Source organism: Mesocricetus auratus, unplaced genomic scaffold, assembly GCF_017639785.1.
Source record: "Mesocricetus auratus isolate SY011 unplaced genomic scaffold, BCM_Maur_2.0 Super-Scaffold_100020, whole genome shotgun sequence".
NCBI classification, from domain to species: Eukaryota; Metazoa; Chordata; class Mammalia; order Rodentia; family Cricetidae; genus Mesocricetus; species Mesocricetus auratus.
The window spans coordinates 7,140,560-7,148,029 of record NW_024429201.1 but is presented as its reverse complement, the minus strand read 5'-3'; the positions used below and the strand labels follow the sequence as shown (position 1 = coordinate 7,148,029).

Below are 7,470 nucleotides of genomic sequence, written 5' to 3'. Positions count from 1 at the left end.
TTGTTGTTATCCGGTCAGAATGTGAGCAAATCTGCAATGTTCTTACGAATGCCGTCCTACTATCAGGAACAAAGAACTCCATGTATTACAAAGCTCCCCTAGTCTCCGAATCATTTTTTTTTCTAGAATCCCTTGGGTCAACACACCAGTTCTGCCTCAGTGGGCCTACGTGAAAGGAGACCTAAATCTTGAGGCTCTAGAATGTGTGAGGGAGTAACCTGCTTCTTCCTCAGCCACCTCCAGAACCCTAGGTTCTCAGAATTTGTGAATTAGCTTCTCTGGAGGAGGCCATCAGGATGGAGCAACTTTGCTGTACTTATCTCTGAGAAGGGTCCCAGTTTCCTCATGCTAATGGGCTAATGGATTATGAGTTGTCTTCTTTCCCTTCGCTCAAACCTTGTTTCTTTTTCTTTCTTTCTTTTTTGTTTTTGAAACATTGTCTCTTTCTGGAGCAGTGGTGGTTCTACACCTCACTGTATAGACCAGGCTGGCCTGGACTGGAACTCACCTGCCTGCCTCTGCCTCCTGAGAGCTGGGGTTAAAGATGTGTGCCACCATGCCCAGTTTACACTCAAACTCACATTGTTTTTAAAAAGCAAAGCGGCCTAACTTTTGAGTTCCTGTTTTTCCTAACCACTTGTTTATTTTGGAGTTATCTCATGAACTCTGGACGGGGACAGAAAAGCAGAAGAGACAATGCCACTTAGAGACATTCTTGAGCTGTGCTACAACGAGCAGGTTTCTTTAAGAGGAAGTTCTCAGCAGGCATTTGATGGAGAAGGAACTGGGTGCCTCAAGGAAGGGCAGAGACAAAGGGGACTTCTACAGCCAAACTCTGCGTGAAGGAAGAGAGAAATGAAAGTTGTAATCAGAAACAGACAATGAAAACTCCAGCGAAGAAGAGAAGAGGGCTGAGAAGAGAAGCAGGCGGCGACCCTCAGGTGGAGAGTTCCGAAGGTGAGGAAACCACGTGTGTAAGTCAGTCATTAGTGAGGGCAGGAGTAACTGGCTGTTAGTAAAATCGGTGGGGCCGTTGGTTTGCACTGACCTCCTTTGCTAACCCTCACATGGGGTCACTCTAAGGTTCTACACTCCCAAGAAAGGTGACAACCAAATCTCCAAATGGACGCATGTGCCAGCATCAGATAACAAAGACAGGACTGACTCCACCCTTGCAAGCAAAAAAACTTTGAAACAATTAACTTTCCTGAGCCTTTAATTTTCTTCCAAATTCCTGCTCATCTCCAGAACCCTTGTTTTGTTGTAGAATGAAGTGCTGCCCAATTCTGGAGTCACAAATAAAAGATCTTAAAGTGTATAGTAATTTTTGTCTTCAGACATAGCCAACCTGGTGTCTTACGTCAGCCCTGGTCTCTATGTGTTTCACACTCAGAACAGATAGTTAATATTTACGCAGTATTTCAAAGGTACAGCCACTGTACTAAAATTAGTACACACATCAGTCACCATGTTTAATCCTAGTTACAACCCAAGCAACAACACCATTGTTTGTATGCAACTTATAAAGACATTGAAACTGGGAAGACAGGAGACGAGGATCCCAGCCCTAGCAGTCTGGTTCTGACCCCGGCCTCTAACCCCTGCACAGCTGTTTCCTCAGAGTGCCTGACCGGACACTGCCAGCACTCAAGTCCTTGGAGCTTCTTTCCCTTGGTGTGTGGGGGAAGGGCCCCTCCTGGCCCTTGGAGGGAGACAAGTGCAGGGCTGTGTGTGTGAGTCACTGTGGAGGGCCCACCTTCCGTGGGTCTGCTCATGAGGTCATTTACTCACTCTCTGTTCCCTCTCTGGAAGTCAAGTGCAGAGGCCAGTGAAGGACTCCAAGGCCCTTGAAGATGGGGAAATACTAGACACAAGCCGGCTCAGTTCCCTTGTCAAACAGCCCACTAACCTTCAGTGTTTTCAAGAAGTAATCAGGTGAGTATCAAACAGCTGATGTGCAGTTGTTTCAATAGTTATGATTCACCCCCATCAATATGATAGCTGGGTTAATGATCCTATCAGGTGATTTTTATCAGTGTGTTTTCAAAACAAGACACTATGAACAAGAGTTAGGACTCCTTGTTCCATTCATTTACGAAAAAGCATCTCAGTGGGGGCTGGAGAGATGACTCAGCAGAGCACATACTGATCTTCCAGAGGTCCTGAGTTCAATTCCCAGCGCCCATGTCAGGGGCCTCCTAAACACTGTAACTCCAGCACCAGAGATTGGACATCTTCAGCCCCTGCTGGAACCTGCGCAAGTACACACACACACACACACACACACACACACACACACACACACTTAAAAATAAAAATGAGTGTTTAAAAAGGAGAATTTCACCAAACAAGAGAGGTTGGGTTCTTTGAGACAAGCCAGCTGGCTAACGAGGAAGCCCCACATGGTTGGAGGCTGAGGAGGCTTTCTGCACAGAGCTAGGCCAAGAATGGACCTGCTAGTACTGTAATCCTGAAACTGGAGTAGGGGATCCCCCAGACCAAAGTGGATATCCTCAGAGTCTGGCTGTATCTGTCCTCGGGTTCCCAGTTGCAGAAATGTCAGTGAGACTAGACCCCAGGGTTGTGACAATGAGGAGTTTTCTCAAGGCCAAGACCCATATGTATACTCACCCTGCCCAGGGTTTGTTTAACTGTGAAGGCCCTGACCCACTCAGCTCTGGACAATTGAACTCCTCTGTCACTCCAGCGGCTGAGGGTCATGACCACTAGGGGAATAAGAACAGAGGGTGGAGGTGGAACAAACACCTACCAGAGTCCCTGGGGAAGACAAGGTGACTTTCTTCCTTCATCTCCCACCATTCACCAAGCACACACTGTAGTTTGCTTGTGAAGGGCAGGGCAGAAGAAATTTGATGGTATTAAATAGGGACCTGAGAAGGAAAAAGAGAGATAAATGGGGTACAGTCAACTTCTCTGTCCTCCTGCCTTAAAGCCCCTTGAAAGAACATTCTGTATTTACCTGTGCCATGTGGATAGGGAGAAAACATCTCAGGGGAAGAGTCTTGGTCCTATAGGAAGACTAACTATAGAAGTCTGTAAACTAAACATCTGAACAGAACAGGGCCCAGATGTTCTCTAAATGTGACTTGAAATGATCTTGTCTAAAATAAGGGCAATTTAAAAACTCTCTGCATTGAGTTTCCCAGACTTGGCTCCTGGTCAAGTACTGCAGTTGTATAGGCTGCCAGGCCTCCAGTTTAATTTTAAAAAAAGTTCCACAGTCCTCCTTGCAAATTGTATAAGAAGCAATGAGCCACCATCTTGTGTCCTGGGCACTGCCCAGCAGCAAAGACATCCTGCAAGTTCTAAAAGAGCCTGGTGTATATCTTGTAAGATATGATTTTAGTCTATTTCATGAGTAGCTTTACGAACCAGAAAATTACAGCGCTGAAGTGCTCAGAGAACCTGTGAAACTTCATTGTCCTGTTTCTCATTTATACAATGAATTTGTTAAGTGAGAACATCTTTAAATATCCTAGAAACTGTGAAAGGCCCTAATCTTGCTTACAGACACAATGTATCTGTATATCTATGGCATAGCTACATGAAAGAAGTCCACAAAGAATCAAGCTGTACTTTTAAAATGAATGAATGAATGAATGAATAAATAAATAAATAGGTGTCCCTAAAGGTTTACATGACTGCCTCTCTTTCTTACTTTCTTTTTTTTTCCTTCTTTCTTTCTTCCTTCTTTTTTGTTTTTTTTTTTTATTGAAATTAGAAACAAGCTTGCTTCACATGCCAATCCCAGTTCCTTCTCCTTCCCCTCCTCCCCTGTCCTCCCAAATCCCCCTATCCCTCACCCAAACCCAACTCTACTCCCCAGGGAGGGAGAGGCCCTCCATTGGAGAATCTCCAAAGTCTGTCATATTATCTGGGGCAGGGCCTAGGCCCTTCCTCATGTGTCCAGGCTGAGAGACCATCCCTCTATGTGGAATGGGCTCCCAAAGTCCATTTGAATGTCAGGGATAAATACTGATCCTGCCTGAGACCCCATACATTGTCAAGGCCTCCTCACTGACACCCAAATTTAGGGTGTCTGGATCAGTCCCATGTTGGCCTCTCAGTAATCAGTCTGGGATCCATGAGCTCCCCCTTGTTCAGGTCAGCTGTGTCTATGGGTTTCACCAGCCTGGTCTTGGCCCCATTGCTCATCACTCCTTCTCTGCAGCTGGGCTCCAGGACTTCAGTGAAGTGCTTAGCTGTGGGTATCTGTTTGTTTACATCAGTCACTGGATGAAGGCTCTAGGATGGCATATAAGGTAGTTGTCAATCTCATTATCGGCGAAGGGCATTTAAGGTAGCCTCTCCACTGTTGCTTAGATTGCCAGTTGGTGTCATCCTTGTAGATCTCTGGAAATCTCACTAGTGCCAGATCTCTCCTCAAACCTATAATGACTCCCTCTGTTATGGTATCTTGCATCCTGCTGTCCTCTATTCTTCCCCAGACTCAACCTCCCTGCTCCCTCATGTCTTCCTCTCACACCCTCTTCTCTCCTTGTCTTTCTCCCAGCTCCCTCCTCCCATCCCCATGCTCCCAATTTGCTCAGGAGATCCTGCCCCATTCCCCTTCTCTGGGGTACCATGCGTATCTCTCTCAGGATCCTCCCTGTTGGCTGTTGGTTTACTGTATATTGCTTTTATTATGTTCAGGTATGCTCCTGTTATCCCAGATTTTGGATTTTGTCCAAGTTTTTTTCAGCATCTAGTGAGATGATCATGTGATTTTTCTTTTGCAGTTTGTTTATATGGTGGATTATATTGCTAGGTTTTCATATGTTGAACCATCCCTGCATCCCTGGAATGAAGCCTACTTGATCATGATGGATGATTTTTCTGATGTGTTCTTAGATTCGATTTACCAGTATTTTATTGAGTATTTTTTGCATCTATGTTCATGAGCAACATTGGTCTGTAGTTCTCTTTCTTAGTTGTGTCTTTGTGTGGCTTGGGTACTAAAGTAATTATAGCCTTATAAAAAGTTTGGTATGAACCTTCTGCTTCTGTTGTATGGAACACTTTTAGGAGTATTGGTATTAGCTCTTCTTTGAATTTCTGGTAGAATTCTGCACTGAAGCCATCTGGTCCTGGGCTTTTTTTTTTTGGTTGGGAGACTTTTGATGACTGCTTCTATTTCATTAGGGATTAGAGGTCTATTTAAATTGCTTGTCTGTCCTTGATTTAATTTTGGTAAGTGATATCTATTCAGAAAATTGTTCAATTCCTTTAAATTTTCAAATTTTATGGAGTACAGGTTTTCAAAGTATGACCTAAATATTCTCTGAATTTCCTCAGTGTCCATTGCTATGCCCCCCTTTTCATTCCTGATTTTGTTAATTTAGATGTTCTCTCTCTGCCTTTTGGTTAGTTTTTATAAAGGTTTGTCTGTCTTGTTGATTATCTCGAAGAACCAACTTTTTGTTACATTGATTCTTTGAATTGTTTTCTTTGTTTCCACTTTATTGATTTCAGCCCTCAGTTTGATTATTTCCTACCTCTGGGGTGAGTTTGCTTCTTTTTGTTCTAAAGCTTTTAGTTGTGCTGTTAATTCTCTAGTGTGACTATTCTCCAGTTCCTTCATGTGAGCACCTCATGAACTTTCCTCTTAGTACTGCTTCCAATGTGTCCCATAAGTTTGAGTATGTTGTGTCTTCATTTTCATTGAATTCTAGGAAGTCTTTAATTTCTTTATTTCTTCCTTGACCCAGGAATGGTGCAATTGTGTGTTGTTCAATTTCCATGAGTTTGTAGGGTTTCTGCAATTTGTGTTGTTGAATTCTAACTTCTTGGGTCATTTGATTGGAAAATCTTATCCCAACTCTTTACTCTGAGGTGTCTTTCTTGTATGCAGCAGAATGGTCTTCATATCCATTCTGTTAGCCTGTGTCTTTTTATAGGCAAACTAAGACTATTAATATTGAGGGAAATTAAGAACCATTGAGTATTAATTCTTGTTTGTTTTTGATTTGTTATTGGTGGTGTTATTCTTTGTGGATTTACCCTGCTTTTTCTTTTGGCTTTTGGTACAGTGGGGTTATCTATTGCCTAGCTTTTTTGTGAGTATAGTTAACATCCTTAGGTTGGAGTTTTCCTTCCAGTACTTTCTGTAGGGCTGGACCAGTGGATATGTATTGTTTAAATCTGGTTTTGTTGTGCAATATCTTGTTTTCTCCATCTACAGTGATTGAAAGCTTTTCTGGATATAGTAGTCTGGGCTGGTATCCATGGTCTCTTAGTGTTTGCAGAATATCTATCCAGGACCTTCTGGCTTTCAGAGTTTCCATGGAGAAGTAAGATGTGATTCTGATAGGTTTGCCTTTATATATTACTTGGCATTTCTCCATTGCTGCTCTTAATATTCTTTCTTTATTCTGTATGTGTTGGGGAAGTCCTTTGTCAATAAAGCACTGCTGGCCAATAGGAATCTAGATAGGTGGGGCTAGGAGTCCAGGAGGACTCTGGGGAGGAGAAACACAAGGAGTCGAGATGTAACCGCCATGGGGTAGGAAGCCCAGAACTATTCTCCGGTAAGAGAAATACTTAGATGAACAATTATGGGATAAATACTTAAGTCAGAGCTAGCCAGTAAGAAACAAGCAAGGCCAACAGCTTCATAATTAATACTGCGTCTTGTGTGTTTATTTGGGACTGATGTGGCTCTAGAACCAGGCTGGCGGGAATGCTCCTCTCAAGGAAAAGCTTCTCTTTACATGTATGTTTAGGGTTTTAATTACTATGTGCTGAGGGGACCTTTTTTGTGGTCCCCTCTATTTAGTGTTCTGTGGGCTTCTTGTACTTTCATTGGCATGTCTTTCTTTAGGTTGGAAAAGTTTTCTTCTATAATTTTGTTAAGTATGTTTTCTGCACCTTTGAGGTGCGTTTCTTCACCTTCTTCTATACCTATTATTCTTAGGTTTGGCCGTTTCACAGTGTCCCATATTTCCTGGATATTTTGTGTTAGGGATTTGTTAGACTTAAGTCGATGAATCTATTTCTCCTAGTGTATCTTCAATGCCTGAGATTCTCTCTTCCAACTCTTGTATTCTGTTGGTTATGCTTGTATCTGTAGTTCCTGATTGTTTACCCACCTTTTCTAATTACAGCATTCCTTCTGACTGTGGATTTTTTTTATTATCTTCATTTCATCTTTGGAACCTTGTACTGTTTGAATTGTTTCTTGCAAATTTTGATTTGTTTTTCTTCCATTTTCTTTAAAAACCTTTAAAGGTTTTTCTCATTTCTTCTTTTAGGGTCTCTATCATCTTCATGAAGTTGTTTTTAAGGTCATTCTCTTCTGCTTCATCTGTGTTGGGATGTTCATATCTTGCTGGTGTAGAGTTCCTAGACTCTGGTGGTGTCATATTGGTTTTCCTGTTGTTGAATGTGTCCTTATGTTGTCATCTTCCCATTCCTTCTTCCAGTGGGTACAGGTGGGGTTTCTTCCTCTCC

At 42.6% G+C, this 7,470-nt stretch overlaps 1 long non-coding RNA gene across 1 annotated transcript in view; it reads left to right on the top strand.

Annotated features, from left to right (window-relative positions):
* Positions 1-822: 822 nt before the first annotated feature.
* Positions 823-7,470, top strand: part of LOC106022550 — a 37,535-nt gene continuing 30,887 nt past the window's right edge. The window contains exons 1-2 of the long non-coding RNA XR_001197507.3: positions 823-957; positions 1,813-1,935. This is a non-coding gene — a long non-coding RNA (uncharacterized LOC106022550). The remainder of the gene's footprint in view (positions 958-1,812; positions 1,936-7,470) is intronic.